At 77.8% G+C, this 20,096-nt stretch overlaps 17 non-coding genes across 17 annotated transcripts; all 17 read right to left on the reverse strand.

The window, feature by feature from the left end:
* Positions 1-1,032: 1,032 nt before the first annotated feature.
* Positions 1,033-1,151, reverse strand: LOC131766107 (5S ribosomal RNA). Its single transcript, XR_009338408.1, has one exon. It is a non-coding gene; the product is annotated as a 5S ribosomal RNA (ribosomal RNA).
* Positions 1,152-2,180: 1,029 nt separating this feature from the next.
* On the reverse strand, positions 2,181-2,299 carry LOC131766118 (5S ribosomal RNA). Its single transcript, XR_009338419.1, has one exon. It is a non-coding gene; the product is annotated as a 5S ribosomal RNA (ribosomal RNA).
* Positions 2,300-3,328: 1,029 nt separating this feature from the next.
* On the reverse strand, positions 3,329-3,447 carry LOC131765989 (5S ribosomal RNA). Its single transcript, XR_009338327.1, has one exon. It is a non-coding gene; the product is annotated as a 5S ribosomal RNA (ribosomal RNA).
* Positions 3,448-4,490: 1,043 nt separating this feature from the next.
* LOC131766117 (5S ribosomal RNA) lies at positions 4,491-4,609 on the reverse strand. Its single transcript, XR_009338418.1, has one exon. It is a non-coding gene; the product is annotated as a 5S ribosomal RNA (ribosomal RNA).
* A 1,029-nt stretch (positions 4,610-5,638) lies between these two features.
* Positions 5,639-5,757, reverse strand: LOC131766000 (5S ribosomal RNA). The gene has a single exon (XR_009338328.1). It is a non-coding gene; the product is annotated as a 5S ribosomal RNA (ribosomal RNA).
* A 1,022-nt stretch (positions 5,758-6,779) lies between these two features.
* LOC131766011 (5S ribosomal RNA) lies at positions 6,780-6,898 on the reverse strand. The gene has a single exon (XR_009338329.1). It is a non-coding gene; the product is annotated as a 5S ribosomal RNA (ribosomal RNA).
* A 1,029-nt stretch (positions 6,899-7,927) lies between these two features.
* On the reverse strand, positions 7,928-8,046 carry LOC131766023 (5S ribosomal RNA). The gene has a single exon (XR_009338331.1). It is a non-coding gene; the product is annotated as a 5S ribosomal RNA (ribosomal RNA).
* A 1,029-nt stretch (positions 8,047-9,075) lies between these two features.
* LOC131766034 (5S ribosomal RNA) lies at positions 9,076-9,194 on the reverse strand. Its single transcript, XR_009338337.1, has one exon. It is a non-coding gene; the product is annotated as a 5S ribosomal RNA (ribosomal RNA).
* Positions 9,195-10,223: 1,029 nt separating this feature from the next.
* LOC131766045 (5S ribosomal RNA) lies at positions 10,224-10,342 on the reverse strand. The gene has a single exon (XR_009338348.1). It is a non-coding gene; the product is annotated as a 5S ribosomal RNA (ribosomal RNA).
* A 1,043-nt stretch (positions 10,343-11,385) lies between these two features.
* LOC131766119 (5S ribosomal RNA) lies at positions 11,386-11,504 on the reverse strand. The gene has a single exon (XR_009338420.1). It is a non-coding gene; the product is annotated as a 5S ribosomal RNA (ribosomal RNA).
* Positions 11,505-12,533: 1,029 nt separating this feature from the next.
* LOC131766057 (5S ribosomal RNA) lies at positions 12,534-12,652 on the reverse strand. The gene has a single exon (XR_009338359.1). It is a non-coding gene; the product is annotated as a 5S ribosomal RNA (ribosomal RNA).
* A 1,022-nt stretch (positions 12,653-13,674) lies between these two features.
* LOC131766068 (5S ribosomal RNA) lies at positions 13,675-13,793 on the reverse strand. Its single transcript, XR_009338370.1, has one exon. It is a non-coding gene; the product is annotated as a 5S ribosomal RNA (ribosomal RNA).
* Positions 13,794-14,822: 1,029 nt separating this feature from the next.
* LOC131766080 (5S ribosomal RNA) lies at positions 14,823-14,941 on the reverse strand. The gene has a single exon (XR_009338381.1). It is a non-coding gene; the product is annotated as a 5S ribosomal RNA (ribosomal RNA).
* Positions 14,942-15,970: 1,029 nt separating this feature from the next.
* On the reverse strand, positions 15,971-16,089 carry LOC131766084 (5S ribosomal RNA). Its single transcript, XR_009338385.1, has one exon. It is a non-coding gene; the product is annotated as a 5S ribosomal RNA (ribosomal RNA).
* Positions 16,090-17,118: 1,029 nt separating this feature from the next.
* Positions 17,119-17,237, reverse strand: LOC131766086 (5S ribosomal RNA). Its single transcript, XR_009338387.1, has one exon. It is a non-coding gene; the product is annotated as a 5S ribosomal RNA (ribosomal RNA).
* Positions 17,238-18,272: 1,035 nt separating this feature from the next.
* On the reverse strand, positions 18,273-18,391 carry LOC131766087 (5S ribosomal RNA). Its single transcript, XR_009338388.1, has one exon. It is a non-coding gene; the product is annotated as a 5S ribosomal RNA (ribosomal RNA).
* Positions 18,392-19,440: 1,049 nt separating this feature from the next.
* LOC131766088 (5S ribosomal RNA) lies at positions 19,441-19,559 on the reverse strand. Its single transcript, XR_009338389.1, has one exon. It is a non-coding gene; the product is annotated as a 5S ribosomal RNA (ribosomal RNA).
* Positions 19,560-20,096: the final 537 nt, after the last annotated feature.

Here is a 20,096-nt window from a genome sequence, read left to right on the forward strand (position 1 = left end):
CCGCGGGCTGCCTCTTGAGGAGTCGCTTCGCCGGCGCCGGCGCCTCCCCGACAGCCCGACGGCCCGTCCGCCCCGGCAGGGCCCCGCCGCCCGCCCAGCCGGGGGGATGCAGGCCTCGGGTACCGCGGGGTGGAGGAGGGGCGGGTGGGGTGTGGGCGACCTCCCGGCCCAGGCCGGGCGGGAACCCAGCAAACCCTTCGGCGCTTGGCGCCCCGCCCCCCATCCCGCACGTCGCCCCCAGGAACGAGGCCCCGGAGGCTTCAGGGCCCGGGGCCGGCGGTCCGTTGTGCATTCCCCACCCCCACCCCCCTGCCCCGCCCACGCGGCGCTAGGCGCAGCCCCACCGCAGCCCGGGCTGGCCATCCATCCGGCCCGACAGCAGTTGGCCCGAAGCCACTGGGAGCCACCGTGGAGTCGGCAAGGCCCCTTGGCGCCGTAGCACGGCCAGCCGCCGAGCACGGGACCCCGACCCTGGTGGCCGGCAAGGCGCGGGGGCGGCGGCCCTGGCCCCCGATGCCTCTCCCGCCCCCGGCCGTGGCGCAACGGCGGAGGGAGGGCTTGTCCCGCAGGCAGCCGTGCACAGACACACCGGCAGACAGGTGGCTGCGCCGGAGCCGGCTGGCCGCCGCTGGCGGCGGCCAAGTGCGGGCCGAGCGGCTCGCGGGCCGCACGGACGGCCCGCGGGCCTGCGGCGCAGTCTGGGTCCGGGCCAGCCACCCCCGGAGCGTCACGTGGGCCGCCGGCCACCGGGGCCGCCTTTCTGGCCGCCTGGCCGGCCAGGGGGGCGGGCAGTGCCCCCTCCAGAGCGCGCTGTGGTGGGAGGGGCCGGAGGAGACGGGGCCTGCAGAGGCGCCCGGACGTGCGGGCGGGGGTGGGCGGCGCGGGGAAAGGGGTGGAGGCAGGGGGTGGGGGGTGGGGGGTGGGGGGTGGGGTGGGGTTGGGCGAGGGGTGCGGGGGGCGTGGGGGCGTGGCGCGGAGGCGGCCTCGGCCGCGGGCTACTAAAAGGGAAGGCAGGCGGGGCGGGAGGCAAAAAGCCTACAGCACCCGGTATTCCCAGGCGGTCTCCCATCCAAGTACTAACCAGGCCCGACCCTGCTTAGCTTCCGAGATCAGACGAGATCGGGCGCGTTCAGGGTGGTATGGCCGTAGACGGGGGCGAGGGCCGCGGGCTGCCTCTTGAGGAGCCGCTTCGCCGGCGCCGGCGCCTCCCCGACAGCCCGACGGCCCGTCCGCCCCGGCAGGGCCCCGCCGCCCGCCCAGCCGGGGGGATGCAGGCCTCGGGTACCGCGGGGTGGAGGAGGGGCGGGTGGGGTGTGGGCGACCTCCCGGCCCAGGCCGGGCGGGAACCCAGCAAACCCTTCGGCGCTTGGCGCCCCGCCCCCCATCCCGCACGTCGCCCCCAGGAACGAGGCCCCGGAGGCTTCAGGGCCCGGGGCCGGCGGTCCGTTGTGCATTCCCCACCCCCACCCCCCTGCCCCGCCCACGCGGCGCTAGGCGCAGCCCCACCGCAGCCCGGGCTGGCCATCCATTCGGCCCGACAGCAGTTGGCCCGAAGCCACTGGGAGCCACCGTGGAGTCGGCAAGGCCCCTTGGCGCCGTAGCACGGCCAGCCGCCGAGCACGGGACCCCGACCCTGGTGGCCGGCAAGGCGCGGGGGCGGCGGCCCTGGCCCCCGATGCCTCTCCCGCCCCCGGCCGTGGCGCAACGGCGGAGGGAGGGCTTGTCCCGCAGGCAGCCGTGCACAGACACACCGGCAGACAGGTGGCTGCGCCGGAGCCGGCTGGCCGCCGCTGGCGGCGGCCAAGTGCGGGCCGAGCGGCTCGCGGGCCGCACGGACGGCCCGCGGGCCTGCGGCGCAGTCTGGGTCCGGGCCAGCCACCCCCGGAGCGTCACGTGGGCCGCCGGCCACCGGGGCCGCCTTTCTGGCCGCCTGGCCGGCCAGGGGGGCGGGCAGTGCCCCCTCCAGAGCGCGCTGTGGTGGGAGGGGCCGGAGGAGACGGGGCCTGCAGAGGCGCCCGGACGTGCGGGCGGGGGTGGGCGGCGCGGGGAAAGGGGTGGAGGCAGGGGGTGGGGGGTGGGGTGGGGTTGGGCGAGGGGTGCGGGGGGCGTGGGGGCGTGGCGCGGAGGCGGCCTCGGCCGCGGGCTACTAAAAGGGAAGGCAGGCGGGGCGGGAGGCAAAAAGCCTACAGCACCCGGTATTCCCAGGCGGTCTCCCATCCAAGTACTAACCAGGCCCGACCCTGCTTAGCTTCCGAGATCAGACGAGATCGGGCGCGTTCAGGGTGGTATGGCCGTAGACGGGGGCGAGGGCCGCGGGCTGCCTCTTGAGGAGCCGCTTCGCCGGCGCCGGCGCCTCCCCGACAGCCCGACGGCCCGTCCGCCCCGGCAGGGCCCCGCCGCCCGCCCAGCCGGGGGGATGCAGGCCTCGGGTACCGCGGGGTGGAGGAGGGGCGGGTGGGGTGTGGGCGACCTCCCGGCCCAGGCCGGGCGGGAACCCAGCAAACCCTTCGGCGCTTGGCGCCCCGCCCCCCATCCCGCACGTCGCCCCCAGGAACGAGGCCCCGGAGGCTTCAGGGCCCGGGGCCGGCGGTCCGTTGTGCATTCCCCACCCCCACCCCCCTGCCCCGCCCACGCGGCGCTAGGCGCAGCCCCACCGCAGCCCGGGCTGGCCATCCATCCGGCCCGACAGCAGTTGGCCCGAAGCCACTGGGAGCCACCGTGGAGTCGGCAAGGCCCCTTGGCGCCGTAGCACGGCCAGCCGCCGAGCACGGGACCCCGACCCTGGTGGCCGGCAAGGCGCGGGGGCGGCGGCCCTGGCCCCCGATGCCTCTCCCGCCCCCGGCCGTGGCGCAACGGCGGAGGGAGGGCTTGTCCCGCAGGCAGCCGTGCACAGACACACCGGCAGACAGGTGGCTGCGCCGGAGCCGGCTGGCCGCCGCTGGCGGCGGCCAAGTGCGGGCCGAGCGGCTCGCGGGCCGCACGGACGGCCCGCGGGCCTGCGGCGCAGTCTGGGTCCGGGCCAGCCACCCCCGGAGCGTCACGTGGGCCGCCGGCCACCGGGGCCGCCTTTCTGGCCGCCTGGCCGGCCAGGGGGGCGGGCAGTGCCCCCTCCAGAGCGCGCTGTGGTGGGAGGGGCCGGAGGAGACGGGGCCTGCAGAGGCGCCCGGACGTGCGGGCGGGGGTGGGCGGCGCGGGGAAAGGGGTGGAGGCAGGGCGTGGGGGGTGGGGTGGGGTTGGGCGAGGGGTGCGGGGGGCGTGGGGGCGTGGCGCGGAGGCGGCCTCGGCCGCGGGCTACTAAAAGGGAAGGCAGGCGGGGCGGGAGGCAAAAAGCCTACAGCACCCGGTATTCCCAGGCGGTCTCCCATCCAAGTACTAACCAGGCCCGACCCTGCTTAGCTTCCGAGATCAGACGAGATCGGGCGCGTTCAGGGTGGTATGGCCGTAGACGGGGGCGAGGGCCGCGGGCTGCCTCTTGAGGAGTCGCTTCGCCGGCGCCGGCGCCTCCCCGACAGCCCGACGGCCCGTCCGCCCCGGCAGGGCCCCGCCGCCCGCCCAGCCGGGGGGATGCAGGCCTCGGGTACCGCGGGGTGGAGGAGGGGCGGGTGGGGTGTGGGCGACCTCCCGGCCCAGGCCGGGCGGGAACCCAGCAAACCCTTCGGCGCTTGGCGCCCCGCCCCCCATCCCGCACGTCGCCCCCAGGAACGAGGCCCCGGAGGCTTCAGGGCCCGGGGCCGGCGGTCCGTTGTGCATTCCCCACCCCCACCCCCCTGCCCCGCCCACGCGGCGCTAGGCGCAGCCCCACCGCAGCCCGGGCTGGCCATCCATCCGGCCCGACAGCAGTTGGCCCGAAGCCACTGGGAGCCACCGTGGAGTCGGCAAGGCCCCTTGGCGCCGTAGCACGGCCAGCCGCCGAGCACGGGACCCCGACCCTGGTGGCCGGCAAGGCGCGGGGGCGGCGGCCCTGGCCCCCGATGCCTCTCCCGCCCCCGGCCGTGGCGCAACGGCGGAGGGAGGGCTTGTCCCGCAGGCAGCCGTGCACAGACACACCGGCAGACAGGTGGCTGCGCCGGAGCCGGCTGGCCGCCGCTGGCGGCGGCCAAGTGCGGGCCGAGCGGCTCGCGGGCCGCACGGACGGCCCGCGGGCCTGCGGCGCAGTCTGGGTCCGGGCCAGCCACCCCCGGAGCGTCACGTGGGCCGCCGGCCACCGGGGCCGCCTTTCTGGCCGCCTGGCCGGCCAGGGGGGCGGGCAGTGCCCCCTCCAGAGCGCGCTGTGGTGGGAGGGGCCGGAGGAGACGGGGCCTGCAGAGGCGCCCGGACGTGCGGGCGGGGGTGGGCGGCGCGGGGAAAGGGGTGGAGGCAGGGGGTGGGGGGTGGGGGGTGGGGGGTGGGGTGGGGTTGGGCGAGGGGTGCGGGGGGCGTGGGGGCGTGGCGCGGAGGCGGCCTCGGCCGCGGGCTACTAAAAGGGAAGGCAGGCGGGGCGGGAGGCAAAAAGCCTACAGCACCCGGTATTCCCAGGCGGTCTCCCACCCAAGTACTAACCAGGCCCGACCCTGCTTAGCTTCCGAGATCAGACGAGATCGGGCGCGTTCAGGGTGGTATGGCCGTAGACGGGGGCGAGGGCCGCGGGCTGCCTCTTGAGGAGCCGCTTCGCCGGCGCCGGCGCCTCCCCGACAGCCCGACGGCCCGTCCGCCCCGGCAGGGCCCCGCCGCCCGCCCAGCCGGGGGGATGCAGGCCTCGGGTACCGCGGGGTGGAGGAGGGGCGGGTGGGGTGTGGGCGACCTCCCGGCCCAGGCCGGGCGGGAACCCAGCAAACCCTTCGGCGCTTGGCGCCCCGCCCCCCATCCCGCACGTCGCCCCCAGGAACGAGGCCCCGGAGGCTTCAGGGCCCGGGGCCGGCGGTCCGTTGTGCATTCCCCACCCCCACCCCCCTGCCCCGCCCACGCGGCGCTAGGCGCAGCCCCACCGCAGCCCGGGCTGGCCATCCATTCGGCCCGACAGCAGTTGGCCCGAAGCCACTGGGAGCCACCGTGGAGTCGGCAAGGCCCCTTGGCGCCGTAGCACGGCCAGCCGCCGAGCACGGGACCCCGACCCTGGTGGCCGGCAAGGCGCGGGGGCGGCGGCCCTGGCCCCCGATGCCTCTCCCGCCCCCGGCCGTGGCGCAACGGCGGAGGGAGGGCTTGTCCCGCAGGCAGCCGTGCACAGACACACCGGCAGACAGGTGGCTGCGCCGGAGCCGGCTGGCCGCCGCTGGCGGCGGCCAAGTGCGGGCCGAGCGGCTCGCGGGCCGCACGGACGGCCCGCGGGCCTGCGGCGCAGTCTGGGTCCGGGCCAGCCACCCCCGGAGCGTCACGTGGGCCGCCGGCCACCGGGGCCGCCTTTCTGGCCGCCTGGCCGGCCAGGGGGGCGGGCAGTGCCCCCTCCAGAGCGCGCTGTGGTGGGAGGGGCCGGAGGAGACGGGGCCTGCAGAGGCGCCCGGACGTGCGGGCGGGGGTGGGCGGCGCGGGGAAAGGGGTGGAGGCAGGGGGTGGGGGGTGGGGTGGGGTTGGGCGAGGGGTGCGGGGGGCGTGGGGGCGTGGCGCGGAGGCGGCCTCGGCCGCGGGCTACTAAAAGGGAAGGCAGGCGGGGCGGGAGGCAAAAAGCCTACAGCACCCGGTATTCCCAGGCGGTCTCCCATCCAAGTACTAACCAGGCCCGACCCTGCTTAGCTTCCGAGATCAGACGAGATCGGGCGCGTTCAGGGTGGTATGGCCGTAGACGGGGGCGAGGGCCGCGGGCTGCCTCTTGAGGAGCCGCTTCGCCGGCGCCGGCGCCTCCCCGACAGCCCGACGGCCCGTCCGCCCCGGCAGGGCCCCGCCGCCCGCCCAGCCGGGGGGATGCAGGCCTCGGGTACCGCGGGGTGGAGGAGGGGCGGGTGGGGTGTGGGCGACCTCCCGGCCCAGGCCGGGCGGGAACCCAGCAAACCCTTCGGCGCTTGGCGCCCCGCCCCCCATCCCGCACGTCGCCCCCAGGAACGAGGCCCCGGAGGCTTCAGGGCCCGGGGCCGGCGGTCCGTTGTGCATTCCCCACCCCCACCCCCCTGCCCCGCCCACGCGGCGCTAGGCGCAGCCCCACCGCAGCCCGGGCTGGCCATCCATCCGGCCCGACAGCAGTTGGCCCGAAGCCACTGGGAGCCACCGTGGAGTCGGCAAGGCCCCTTGGCGCCGTAGCACGGCCAGCCGCCGAGCACGGGACCCCGACCCTGGTGGCCGGCAAGGCGCGGGGGCGGCGGCCCTGGCCCCCGATGCCTCTCCCGCCCCCGGCCGTGGCGCAACGGCGGAGGGAGGGCTTGTCCCGCAGGCAGCCGTGCACAGACACACCGGCAGACAGGTGGCTGCGCCGGAGCCGGCTGGCCGCCGCTGGCGGCGGCCAAGTGCGGGCCGAGCGGCTCGCGGGCCGCACGGACGGCCCGCGGGCCTGCGGCGCAGTCTGGGTCCGGGCCAGCCACCCCCGGAGCGTCACGTGGGCCGCCGGCCACCGGGGCCGCCTTTCTGGCCGCCTGGCCGGCCAGGGGGGCGGGCAGTGCCCCCTCCAGAGCGCGCTGTGGTGGGAGGGGCCGGAGGAGACGGGGCCTGCAGAGGCGCCCGGACGTGCGGGCGGGGGTGGGCGGCGCGGGGAAAGGGGTGGAGGCAGGGGGTGGGGTGGGGTTGGGCGAGGGGTGCGGGGGGCGTGGGGGCGTGGCGCGGAGGCGGCCTCGGCCGCGGGCTACTAAAAGGGAAGGCAGGCGGGGCGGGAGGCAAAAAGCCTACAGCACCCGGTATTCCCAGGCGGTCTCCCATCCAAGTACTAACCAGGCCCGACCCTGCTTAGCTTCCGAGATCAGACGAGATCGGGCGCGTTCAGGGTGGTATGGCCGTAGACGGGGGCGAGGGCCGCGGGCTGCCTCTTGAGGAGCCGCTTCGCCGGCGCCGGCGCCTCCCCGACAGCCCGACGGCCCGTCCGCCCCGGCAGGGCCCCGCCGCCCGCCCAGCCGGGGGGATGCAGGCCTCGGGTACCGCGGGGTGGAGGAGGGGCGGGTGGGGTGTGGGCGACCTCCCGGCCCAGGCCGGGCGGGAACCCAGCAAACCCTTCGGCGCTTGGCGCCCCGCCCCCCATCCCGCACGTCGCCCCCAGGAACGAGGCCCCGGAGGCTTCAGGGCCCGGGGCCGGCGGTCCGTTGTGCATTCCCCACCCCCACCCCCCTGCCCCGCCCACGCGGCGCTAGGCGCAGCCCCACCGCAGCCCGGGCTGGCCATCCATCCGGCCCGACAGCAGTTGGCCCGAAGCCACTGGGAGCCACCGTGGAGTCGGCAAGGCCCCTTGGCGCCGTAGCACGGCCAGCCGCCGAGCACGGGACCCCGACCCTGGTGGCCGGCAAGGCGCGGGGGCGGCGGCCCTGGCCCCCGATGCCTCTCCCGCCCCCGGCCGTGGCGCAACGGCGGAGGGAGGACTTGTCCCGCAGGCAGCCGTGCACAGACACACCGGCAGACAGGTGGCTGCGCCGGAGCCGGCTGGCCGCCGCTGGCGGCGGCCAAGTGCGGGCCGAGCGGCTCGCGGGCCGCACGGACGGCCCGCGGGCCTGCGGCGCAGTCTGGGTCCGGGCCAGCCACCCCCGGAGCGTCACGTGGGCCGCCGGCCACCGGGGCCGCCTTTCTGGCCGCCTGGCCGGCCAGGGGGGCGGGCAGTGCCCCCTCCAGAGCGCGCTGTGGTGGGAGGGGCCGGAGGAGACGGGGCCTGCAGAGGCGCCCGGACGTGCGGGCGGGGGTGGGCGGCGCGGGGAAAGGGGTGGAGGCAGGGGGTGGGGGGTGGGGTGGGGTTGGGCGAGGGGTGCGGGGGGCGTGGGGGCGTGGCGCGGAGGCGGCCTCGGCCGCGGGCTACTAAAAGGGAAGGCAGGCGGGGCGGGAGGCAAAAAGCCTACAGCACCCGGTATTCCCAGGCGGTCTCCCATCCAAGTACTAACCAGGCCCGACCCTGCTTAGCTTCCGAGATCAGACGAGATCGGGCGCGTTCAGGGTGGTATGGCCGTAGACGGGGGCGAGGGCCGCGGGCTGCCTCTTGAGGAGCCGCTTCGCCGGCGCCGGCGCCTCCCCGACAGCCCGACGGCCCGTCCGCCCCGGCAGGGCCCCGCCGCCCGCCCAGCCGGGGGGATGCAGGCCTCGGGTACCGCGGGGTGGAGGAGGGGCGGGTGGGGTGTGGGCGACCTCCCGGCCCAGGCCGGGCGGGAACCCAGCAAACCCTTCGGCGCTTGGCGCCCCGCCCCCCATCCCGCACGTCGCCCCCAGGAACGAGGCCCCGGAGGCTTCAGGGCCCGGGGCCGGCGGTCCGTTGTGCATTCCCCACCCCCACCCCCCTGCCCCGCCCACGCGGCGCTAGGCGCAGCCCCACCGCAGCCCGGGCTGGCCATCCATTCGGCCCGACAGCAGTTGGCCCGAAGCCACTGGGAGCCACCGTGGAGTCGGCAAGGCCCCTTGGCGCCGTAGCACGGCCAGCCGCCGAGCACGGGACCCCGACCCTGGTGGCCGGCAAGGCGCGGGGGCGGCGGCCCTGGCCCCCGATGCCTCTCCCGCCCCCGGCCGTGGCGCAACGGCGGAGGGAGGGCTTGTCCCGCAGGCAGCCGTGCACAGACACACCGGCAGACAGGTGGCTGCGCCGGAGCCGGCTGGCCGCCGCTGGCGGCGGCCAAGTGCGGGCCGAGCGGCTCGCGGGCCGCACGGACGGCCCGCGGGCCTGCGGCGCAGTCTGGGTCCGGGCCAGCCACCCCCGGAGCGTCACGTGGGCCGCCGGCCACCGGGGCCGCCTTTCTGGCCGCCTGGCCGGCCAGGGGGGCGGGCAGTGCCCCCTCCAGAGCGCGCTGTGGTGGGAGGGGCCGGAGGAGACGGGGCCTGCAGAGGCGCCCGGACGTGCGGGCGGGGGTGGGCGGCGCGGGGAAAGGGGTGGAGGCAGGGGGTGGGGGGTGGGGTGGGGTTGGGCGAGGGGTGCGGGGGGCGTGGGGGCGTGGCGCGGAGGCGGCCTCGGCCGCGGGCTACTAAAAGGGAAGGCAGGCGGGGCGGGAGGCAAAAAGCCTACAGCACCCGGTATTCCCAGGCGGTCTCCCATCCAAGTACTAACCAGGCCCGACCCTGCTTAGCTTCCGAGATCAGACGAGATCGGGCGCGTTCAGGGTGGTATGGCCGTAGACGGGGGCGAGGGCCGCGGGCTGCCTCTTGAGGAGCCGCTTCGCCGGCGCCGGCGCCTCCCCGACAGCCCGACGGCCCGTCCGCCCCGGCAGGGCCCCGCCGCCCGCCCAGCCGGGGGGATGCAGGCCTCGGGTACCGCGGGGTGGAGGAGGGGCGGGTGGGGTGTGGGCGACCTCCCGGCCCAGGCCGGGCGGGAACCCAGCAAACCCTTCGGCGCTTGGCGCCCCGCCCCCCATCCCGCACGTCGCCCCCAGGAACGAGGCCCCGGAGGCTTCAGGGCCCGGGGCCGGCGGTCCGTTGTGCATTCCCCACCCCCACCCCCCTGCCCCGCCCACGCGGCGCTAGGCGCAGCCCCACCGCAGCCCGGGCTGGCCATCCATCCGGCCCGACAGCAGTTGGCCCGAAGCCACTGGGAGCCACCGTGGAGTCGGCAAGGCCCCTTGGCGCCGTAGCACGGCCAGCCGCCGAGCACGGGACCCCGACCCTGGTGGCCGGCAAGGCGCGGGGGCGGCGGCCCTGGCCCCCGATGCCTCTCCCGCCCCCGGCCGTGGCGCAACGGCGGAGGGAGGGCTTGTCCCGCAGGCAGCCGTGCACAGACACACCGGCAGACAGGTGGCTGCGCCGGAGCCGGCTGGCCGCCGCTGGCGGCGGCCAAGTGCGGGCCGAGCGGCTCGCGGGCCGCACGGACGGCCCGCGGGCCTGCGGCGCAGTCTGGGTCCGGGCCAGCCACCCCCGGAGCGTCACGTGGGCCGCCGGCCACCGGGGCCGCCTTTCTGGCCGCCTGGCCGGCCAGGGGGGCGGGCAGTGCCCCCTCCAGAGCGCGCTGTGGTGGGAGGGGCCGGAGGAGACGGGGCCTGCAGAGGCGCCCGGACGTGCGGGCGGGGGTGGGCGGCGCGGGGAAAGGGGTGGAGGCAGGGCGTGGGGGGTGGGGTGGGGTTGGGCGAGGGGTGCGGGGGGCGTGGGGGCGTGGCGCGGAGGCGGCCTCGGCCGCGGGCTACTAAAAGGGAAGGCAGGCGGGGCGGGAGGCAAAAAGCCTACAGCACCCGGTATTCCCAGGCGGTCTCCCATCCAAGTACTAACCAGGCCCGACCCTGCTTAGCTTCCGAGATCAGACGAGATCGGGCGCGTTCAGGGTGGTATGGCCGTAGACGGGGGCGAGGGCCGCGGGCTGCCTCTTGAGGAGTCGCTTCGCCGGCGCCGGCGCCTCCCCGACAGCCCGACGGCCCGTCCGCCCCGGCAGGGCCCCGCCGCCCGCCCAGCCGGGGGGATGCAGGCCTCGGGTACCGCGGGGTGGAGGAGGGGCGGGTGGGGTGTGGGCGACCTCCCGGCCCAGGCCGGGCGGGAACCCAGCAAACCCTTCGGCGCTTGGCGCCCCGCCCCCCATCCCGCACGTCGCCCCCAGGAACGAGGCCCCGGAGGCTTCAGGGCCCGGGGCCGGCGGTCCGTTGTGCATTCCCCACCCCCACCCCCCTGCCCCGCCCACGCGGCGCTAGGCGCAGCCCCACCGCAGCCCGGGCTGGCCATCCATCCGGCCCGACAGCAGTTGGCCCGAAGCCACTGGGAGCCACCGTGGAGTCGGCAAGGCCCCTTGGCGCCGTAGCACGGCCAGCCGCCGAGCACGGGACCCCGACCCTGGTGGCCGGCAAGGCGCGGGGGCGGCGGCCCTGGCCCCCGATGCCTCTCCCGCCCCCGGCCGTGGCGCAACGGCGGAGGGAGGGCTTGTCCCGCAGGCAGCCGTGCACAGACACACCGGCAGACAGGTGGCTGCGCCGGAGCCGGCTGGCCGCCGCTGGCGGCGGCCAAGTGCGGGCCGAGCGGCTCGCGGGCCGCACGGACGGCCCGCGGGCCTGCGGCGCAGTCTGGGTCCGGGCCAGCCACCCCCGGAGCGTCACGTGGGCCGCCGGCCACCGGGGCCGCCTTTCTGGCCGCCTGGCCGGCCAGGGGGGCGGGCAGTGCCCCCTCCAGAGCGCGCTGTGGTGGGAGGGGCCGGAGGAGACGGGGCCTGCAGAGGCGCCCGGACGTGCGGGCGGGGGTGGGCGGCGCGGGGAAAGGGGTGGAGGCAGGGGGTGGGGGGTGGGGGGTGGGGGGTGGGGTGGGGTTGGGCGAGGGGTGCGGGGGGCGTGGGGGCGTGGCGCGGAGGCGGCCTCGGCCGCGGGCTACTAAAAGGGAAGGCAGGCGGGGCGGGAGGCAAAAAGCCTACAGCACCCGGTATTCCCAGGCGGTCTCCCACCCAAGTACTAACCAGGCCCGACCCTGCTTAGCTTCCGAGATCAGACGAGATCGGGCGCGTTCAGGGTGGTATGGCCGTAGACGGGGGCGAGGGCCGCGGGCTGCCTCTTGAGGAGCCGCTTCGCCGGCGCCGGCGCCTCCCCGACAGCCCGACGGCCCGTCCGCCCCGGCAGGGCCCCGCCGCCCGCCCAGCCGGGGGGATGCAGGCCTCGGGTACCGCGGGGTGGAGGAGGGGCGGGTGGGGTGTGGGCGACCTCCCGGCCCAGGCCGGGCGGGAACCCAGCAAACCCTTCGGCGCTTGGCGCCCCGCCCCCCATCCCGCACGTCGCCCCCAGGAACGAGGCCCCGGAGGCTTCAGGGCCCGGGGCCGGCGGTCCGTTGTGCATTCCCCACCCCCACCCCCCTGCCCCGCCCACGCGGCGCTAGGCGCAGCCCCACCGCAGCCCGGGCTGGCCATCCATTCGGCCCGACAGCAGTTGGCCCGAAGCCACTGGGAGCCACCGTGGAGTCGGCAAGGCCCCTTGGCGCCGTAGCACGGCCAGCCGCCGAGCACGGGACCCCGACCCTGGTGGCCGGCAAGGCGCGGGGGCGGCGGCCCTGGCCCCCGATGCCTCTCCCGCCCCCGGCCGTGGCGCAACGGCGGAGGGAGGGCTTGTCCCGCAGGCAGCCGTGCACAGACACACCGGCAGACAGGTGGCTGCGCCGGAGCCGGCTGGCCGCCGCTGGCGGCGGCCAAGTGCGGGCCGAGCGGCTCGCGGGCCGCACGGACGGCCCGCGGGCCTGCGGCGCAGTCTGGGTCCGGGCCAGCCACCCCCGGAGCGTCACGTGGGCCGCCGGCCACCGGGGCCGCCTTTCTGGCCGCCTGGCCGGCCAGGGGGGCGGGCAGTGCCCCCTCCAGAGCGCGCTGTGGTGGGAGGGGCCGGAGGAGACGGGGCCTGCAGAGGCGCCCGGACGTGCGGGCGGGGGTGGGCGGCGCGGGGAAAGGGGTGGAGGCAGGGGGTGGGGGGTGGGGTGGGGTTGGGCGAGGGGTGCGGGGGGCGTGGGGGCGTGGCGCGGAGGCGGCCTCGGCCGCGGGCTACTAAAAGGGAAGGCAGGCGGGGCGGGAGGCAAAAAGCCTACAGCACCCGGTATTCCCAGGCGGTCTCCCATCCAAGTACTAACCAGGCCCGACCCTGCTTAGCTTCCGAGATCAGACGAGATCGGGCGCGTTCAGGGTGGTATGGCCGTAGACGGGGGCGAGGGCCGCGGGCTGCCTCTTGAGGAGCCGCTTCGCCGGCGCCGGCGCCTCCCCGACAGCCCGACGGCCCGTCCGCCCCGGCAGGGCCCCGCCGCCCGCCCAGCCGGGGGGATGCAGGCCTCGGGTACCGCGGGGTGGAGGAGGGGCGGGTGGGGTGTGGGCGACCTCCCGGCCCAGGCCGGGCGGGAACCCAGCAAACCCTTCGGCGCTTGGCGCCCCGCCCCCCATCCCGCACGTCGCCCCCAGGAACGAGGCCCCGGAGGCTTCAGGGCCCGGGGCCGGCGGTCCGTTGTGCATTCCCCACCCCCACCCCCCTGCCCCGCCCACGCGGCGCTAGGCGCAGCCCCACCGCAGCCCGGGCTGGCCATCCATCCGGCCCGACAGCAGTTGGCCCGAAGCCACTGGGAGCCACCGTGGAGTCGGCAAGGCCCCTTGGCGCCGTAGCACGGCCAGCCGCCGAGCACGGGACCCCGACCCTGGTGGCCGGCAAGGCGCGGGGGCGGCGGCCCTGGCCCCCGATGCCTCTCCCGCCCCCGGCCGTGGCGCAACGGCGGAGGGAGGGCTTGTCCCGCAGGCAGCCGTGCACAGACACACCGGCAGACAGGTGGCTGCGCCGGAGCCGGCTGGCCGCCGCTGGCGGCGGCCAAGTGCGGGCCGAGCGGCTCGCGGGCCGCACGGACGGCCCGCGGGCCTGCGGCGCAGTCTGGGTCCGGGCCAGCCACCCCCGGAGCGTCACGTGGGCCGCCGGCCACCGGGGCCGCCTTTCTGGCCGCCTGGCCGGCCAGGGGGGCGGGCAGTGCCCCCTCCAGAGCGCGCTGTGGTGGGAGGGGCCGGAGGAGACGGGGCCTGCAGAGGCGCCCGGACGTGCGGGCGGGGGTGGGCGGCGCGGGGAAAGGGGTGGAGGCAGGGGGTGGGGTGGGGTTGGGCGAGGGGTGCGGGGGGCGTGGGGGCGTGGCGCGGAGGCGGCCTCGGCCGCGGGCTACTAAAAGGGAAGGCAGGCGGGGCGGGAGGCAAAAAGCCTACAGCACCCGGTATTCCCAGGCGGTCTCCCATCCAAGTACTAACCAGGCCCGACCCTGCTTAGCTTCCGAGATCAGACGAGATCGGGCGCGTTCAGGGTGGTATGGCCGTAGACGGGGGCGAGGGCCGCGGGCTGCCTCTTGAGGAGCCGCTTCGCCGGCGCCGGCGCCTCCCCGACAGCCCGACGGCCCGTCCGCCCCGGCAGGGCCCCGCCGCCCGCCCAGCCGGGGGGATGCAGGCCTCGGGTACCGCGGGGTGGAGGAGGGGCGGGTGGGGTGTGGGCGACCTCCCGGCCCAGGCCGGGCGGGAACCCAGCAAACCCTTCGGCGCTTGGCGCCCCGCCCCCCATCCCGCACGTCGCCCCCAGGAACGAGGCCCCGGAGGCTTCAGGGCCCGGGGCCGGCGGTCCGTTGTGCATTCCCCACCCCCACCCCCCTGCCCCGCCCACGCGGCGCTAGGCGCAGCCCCACCGCAGCCCGGGCTGGCCATCCATCCGGCCCGACAGCAGTTGGCCCGAAGCCACTGGGAGCCACCGTGGAGTCGGCAAGGCCCCTTGGCGCCGTAGCACGGCCAGCCGCCGAGCACGGGACCCCGACCCTGGTGGCCGGCAAGGCGCGGGGGCGGCGGCCCTGGCCCCCGATGCCTCTCCCGCCCCCGGCCGTGGCGCAACGGCGGAGGGAGGACTTGTCCCGCAGGCAGCCGTGCACAGACACACCGGCAGACAGGTGGCTGCGCCGGAGCCGGCTGGCCGCCGCTGGCGGCGGCCAAGTGCGGGCCGAGCGGCTCGCGGGCCGCACGGACGGCCCGCGGGCCTGCGGCGCAGTCTGGGTCCGGGCCAGCCACCCCCGGAGCGTCACGTGGGCCGCCGGCCACCGGGGCCGCCTTTCTGGCCGCCTGGCCGGCCAGGGGGGCGGGCAGTGCCCCCTCCAGAGCGCGCTGTGGTGGGAGGGGCCGGAGGAGACGGGGCCTGCAGAGGCGCCCGGACGTGCGGGCGGGGGTGGGCGGCGCGGGGAAAGGGGTGGAGGCAGGGGGTGGGGGGTGGGGTGGGGTTGGGCGAGGGGTGCGGGGGGCGTGGGGGCGTGGCGCGGAGGCGGCCTCGGCCGCGGGCTACTAAAAGGGAAGGCAGGCGGGGCGGGAGGCAAAAAGCCTACAGCACCCGGTATTCCCAGGCGGTCTCCCATCCAAGTACTAACCAGGCCCGACCCTGCTTAGCTTCCGAGATCAGACGAGATCGGGCGCGTTCAGGGTGGTATGGCCGTAGACGGGGGCGAGGGCCGCGGGCTGCCTCTTGAGGAGCCGCTTCGCCGGCGCCGGCGCCTCCCCGACAGCCCGACGGCCCGTCCGCCCCGGCAGGGCCCCGCCGCCCGCCCAGCCGGGGGGATGCAGGCCTCGGGTACCGCGGGGTGGAGGAGGGGCGGGTGGGGTGTGGGCGACCTCCCGGCCCAGGCCGGGCGGGAACCCAGCAAACCCTTCGGCGCTTGGCGCCCCGCCCCCCATCCCGCACGTCGCCCCCAGGAACGAGGCCCCGGAGGCTTCAGGGCCCGGGGCCGGCGGTCCGTTGTGCATTCCCCACCCCCACCCCCCTGCCCCGCCCACGCGGCGCTAGGCGCAGCCCCACCGCAGCCCGGGCTGGCCATCCATCCGGCCCGACAGCAGTTGGCCCGAAGCCACTGGGAGCCACCGTGGAGTCGGCAAGGCCCCTTGGCGCCGTAGCACGGCCAGCCGCCGAGCACGGGACCCCGACCCTGGTGGCCGGCAAGGCGCGGGGGCGGCGGCCCTGGCCCCCGATGCCTCTCCCGCCCCCGGCCGTGGCGCAACGGCGGAGGGAGGGCTTGTCCCGCAGGCAGCCGTGCACAGACACACCGGCAGACAGGTGGCTGCGCCGGAGCCGGCTGGCCGCCGCTGGCGGCGGCCAAGTGCGGGCCGAGCGGCTCGCGGGCCGCACGGACGGCCCGCGGGCCTGCGGCGCAGTCTGGGTCCGGGCCAGCCACCCCCGGAGCGTCACGTGGGCCGCCGGCCACCGGGGCCGCCTTTCTGGCCGCCTGGCCGGCCAGGGGGGCGGGCAGTGCCCCCTCCAGAGCGCGCTGTGGTGGGAGGGGCCGGAGGAGACGGGGCCTGCAGAGGCGCCCGGACGTGCGGGCGGGGGTGGGCGGCGCGGGGAAAGGGGTGGAGGCAGGGGGTGGGGGGTGGGGTGGGGTTGGGCGAGGGGTGCGGGGGGCGTGGGGGCGTGGCGCGGAGGCGGCCTCGGCCGCGGGCTACTAAAAGGGAAGGCAGGCGGGGCGGGAGGCAAAAAGCCTACAGCACCCGGTATTCCCAGGCGGTCTCCCATCCAAGTACTAACCAGGCCCGACCCTGCTTAGCTTCCGAGATCAGACGAGATCGGGCGCGTTCAGGGTGGTATGGCCGTAGACGGGGGCGAGGGCCGCGGGCTGCCTCTTGAGGAGCCGCTTCGCCGGCGCCGGCGCCTCCCCGACAGCCCGACGGCCCGTCCGCCCCGGCAGGGCCCCGCCGCCCGCCCAGCCGGGGGGATGCAGGCCTCGGGTACCGCGGGGTGGAGGAGGGGCGGGTGGGGTGTGGGCGACCTCCCGGCCCAGGCCGGGCGGGAACCCAGCAAACCCTTCGGCGCTTGGCGCCCCGCCCCCCATCCCGCACGTCGCCCCCAGGAACGAGGCCCCGGAGGCTTCAGGGCCCGGGGCCGGCGGTCCGTTGTGCATTCCCCACCCCCACCCCCCTGCCCCGCCCACGCGGCGCTAGGCGCAGCCCCACCGCAGCCCGGGCTGGCCATCCATCCGGCCCGACAGCAGTTGGCCCGAAGCCACTGGGAGCCACCGTGGAGTCGGCAAGGCCCCTTGGCGCCGTAGCACGGCCAGCCGCCGAGCACGGGACCCCGACCCTGGTGGCCGGCAAGGCGCGGGGGCGGCGGCCCTGGCCCCCGATGCCTCTCCCGCCCCCGGCCGTGGCGCAACGGCGGAGGGAGGGCTTGTCCCGCAGGCAGCCGTGCACAGACACACCGGCAGACAGGTGGCTGCGCCGGAGCCGGCTGGCCGCCGCTGGCGGCGGCCAAGTGCGGGCCGAGCGGCTCGCGGGCCGCACGGACGGCCCGCGGGCCTGCGGCGCAGTCTGGGTCCGGGCCAGCCACCCCCGGAGCGTCACGTGGGCCGCCGGCCACCGGGGCCGCCTTTCTGGCCGCCTGGCCGGCCAGGGGGGCGGGCAGTGCCCCCTCCAGAGCGCGCTGTGGTGGGAGGGGCCGGAGGAGACGGGGCCTGCAGAGGCGCCCGGACGTGCGGGCGGGGGTGGGCGGCGCGGGGAAAGGGGTGGAGGCAGGGGGTGGGGGGTGGGGTGGGGTTGGGCGAGGGGTGCGGGGGGCGTGGGGGCGTGGCGCGGAGGCGGCCTCGGCCGCGGGCTACTAAAAGGGAAGGCAGGCGGGGCGGGAGGCAAAAAGCCTACAGCACCCGGTATTCCCAGGCGGTCTCCCATCCAAGTACTAACCAGGCCCGACCCTGCTTAGCTTCCGAGATCAGACGAGATCGGGCGCGTTCAGGGTGGTATGGCCGTAGACGGGGGCGAGGGCCACGGGCTGCCTCTTGAGGAGTCGCTTCGCCGGCGCCGGCGCCTCCCCGACAGCCCGACGGCCCGTCCGCCCCGGCAGGGCCCCGCCGACCGCCCAGCCGGGGGGATGCAGGCCTCGGGTACCGCGGGGTGGAGGAGGGGCGGGTGGGGTGTGGGCGACCTCCCGGCCCAGGCCGGGCGGGAACCCAGCAAACCCTTCGGCGCTTGGCGCCCCGCCCCCCATCCCGCACGTCGCCCCCAGGAACGAGGCCCCGGAGGCTTCAGGGCCCGGGGCCGGCGGTCCGTTGTGCATTCCCCACCCCCACCCCCACCCCCCTGCCCCGCCCACGCGGCGCTAGGCGCAGCCCCACCGCAGCCCGGGCTGGCCATCCATCCGGCCCGACAGCAGTTGGCCCGAAGCCACTGGGAGCCACCGTGGAGTCGGCAAGGCCCCTTGGCGCCGTAGCACGGCCAGCCGCCGAGCACGGGACCCCGACCCTGGTGGCTGGCAAGGCGCGGGGGCGGCGGCCCTGGCCCCCGATGCCTCTCCCGCCCCCGGCCGTGGCGCAACGGCGGAGGGAGGGCTTGTCCCGCAGGCAGCCGTGCACAGACACACCGGCAGACAGGTGGCTGCGCCGGAGCCGGCTGGCCGCCGCTGGCGGCGGCCAAGTGCGGGCCGAGCGGCTCGCGGGCCGCACGGACGGCCCGCGGGCCTGCGGCGCAGTCTGGGTCCGGGCCAGCCACCCCCGGAGCGTCACGTGGGCCGCCGGCCACCGGGGCCGCCTTTCTGGCCGCCTGGCCGGCCAGGGGGGCGGGCAGTGCCCCCTCCAGAGCGCGCTGTGGTGGGAGGGGCCGGAGGAGACGGGGCCTGCAGAGGCGCCCGGACGTGCGGGCGGGGGTGGGCGGCGCGGGGAAAGGGGTGGAGGCAGGGGGTGGGGGGTGGGGTGGGGTTGGGCGAGGGGTGCGGGGGGCGTGGGGGCGTGGCGCGGAGGCGGCCTCGGCCGCGGGCTACTAAAAGGGAAGGCAGGCGGGGCGGGAGGCAAAAAGCCTACAGCACCCGGTATTCCCAGGCGGTCTCCCATCCAAGTACTAACCAGGCCCGACCCTGCTTAGCTTCCGAGATCAGACGAGATCGGGCGCGTTCAGGGTGGTATGGCCGTAGACGGGGGCGAGGGCCGCGGGCTGCCTCTTGAGGAGCCGCTTCGCCGGCGCCGGCGCCTCCCCGACAGCCCGACGGCCCGTCCGCCCCGGCAGGGCCTCGCCGCCCGCCCAGCCGGGGGGATGCAGGCCTCGGGTACCGCGGGGTGGAGGAGGGGCGGGTGGGGTGTGGGCGACCTCCCGGCCCAGGCCGGGCGGGAACCCAGCAAACCCTTCGGCGCTTGGCGCCCCGCCCCCCATCCCGCACGTCGCCCCCAGGAACGAGGCCCCGGAGGCTTCAGGGCCCGGGGCCGGCGGTCCGTTGTGCATTCCCCACCCCCACCCCCACCCCCCTGCCCCGCCCACGCGGCGCTAGGCGCAGCCCCACCGCAGCCCGGGCTGGCCATCCATCCGGCCCGACAGCAGTTGGCCCGAAGCCACTGGGAGCCACCGTGGAGTCGGCAAGGCCCCTTGGCGCCGTAGCACGGCCAGCCGCCGAGCACGGGACCCCGACCCTGGTGGCTGGCAAGGCGCGGGGGCGGCGGCCCTGGCCCCCGATGCCTCTCCCGCCCCCGGCCGTGGCGCAACGGCGGAGGGAGGGCTTGTCCCGCAGGCAGCCGTGCACAGACACACCGGCAGACAGGTGGCTGCGCCGGAGCCGGCTGGCCGCCGCTGGCGGCGGCCAAGTGCGGGCCGAGCGGCTCGCGGGCCGCACGGACGGCCCGCGGGCCTGCGGCGCAGTCTGGGTCCGGGCCAGCCACCCCCGGAGCGTCACGTGGGCCGCCGGCCACCGGGGCCGCCTTTCTGGCCGCCTGGCCGGCCAGGGGGGCGGGCAGTGCCCCCTCCAGAGCGCGCTGTGGTGGGAGGGGCCGGAGGAGACGGGGCCTGCAGAGGCGCCCGGACGTGCGGGCGGGGGTGGGCGGCGCGGGGAAAGGGGTGGAGGCAGGGGGTGGGGGGTGGGGGGTGGGGGGTGGGGTGGGGTTGGGCGAGGGGTGCGGGGGGCGTGGGGGCGTGGCGCGGAGGCGGCCTCGGCCGCGGGCTACTAAAAGGGAAGGCAGGCGGGGCGGGAGGCAAAAAGCCTACAGCACCCGGTATTCCCAGGCGGTCTCCCATCCAAGTACTAACCAGGCCCGACCCTGCTTAGCTTCCGAGATCAGACGAGATCGGGCGCGTTCAGGGTGGTATGGCCGTAGACGGGGGCGAGGGCCGCGGGCTGCCTCTTGAGGAGCCGCTTCGCCGGCGCCGGCGCCTCCCCGACAGCCCGACGGCCCGTCCGCCCCGGCAGGGCCTCGCCGCCCGCCCAGCCGGGGGGATGCAGGCCTCGGGTACCGCGGGGTGGAGGAGGGGCGGGTGGGGTGTGGGCGACCTCCCGGCCCAGGCCGGGCGGGAACCCAGCAAACCCTTCGGCGCTTGGCGCCCCGCCCCCCATCCCGCACGTCGCCCCCAGGAACGAGGCCCCGGAGGCTTCAGGGCCCGGGGCCGGCGGTCCGTTGTGCATTCCCCACCCCCACCCCCCTGCCCCGCCCACGCGGCGCTAGGCGCAGCCCCACCGCAGCCCGGGCTGGCCATCCATTCGGCCCGACAGCAGTTGGCCCGAAGCCACTGGGAGCCACCGTGGAGTCGGCAAGGCCCCTTGGCGCCGTAGCACGGCCAGCCGCCGAGCACGGGACCCCGACCCTGGTGGCCGGCAAGGCGCGGGGGCGGCGGCCCTGGCCCCCGATGCCTCTCCCGC

This window comes from Kogia breviceps, chromosome 11 (assembly GCF_026419965.1).
Source record: "Kogia breviceps isolate mKogBre1 chromosome 11, mKogBre1 haplotype 1, whole genome shotgun sequence".
Classification (NCBI taxonomy): Eukaryota; Metazoa; Chordata; class Mammalia; order Artiodactyla; family Physeteridae; genus Kogia; species Kogia breviceps.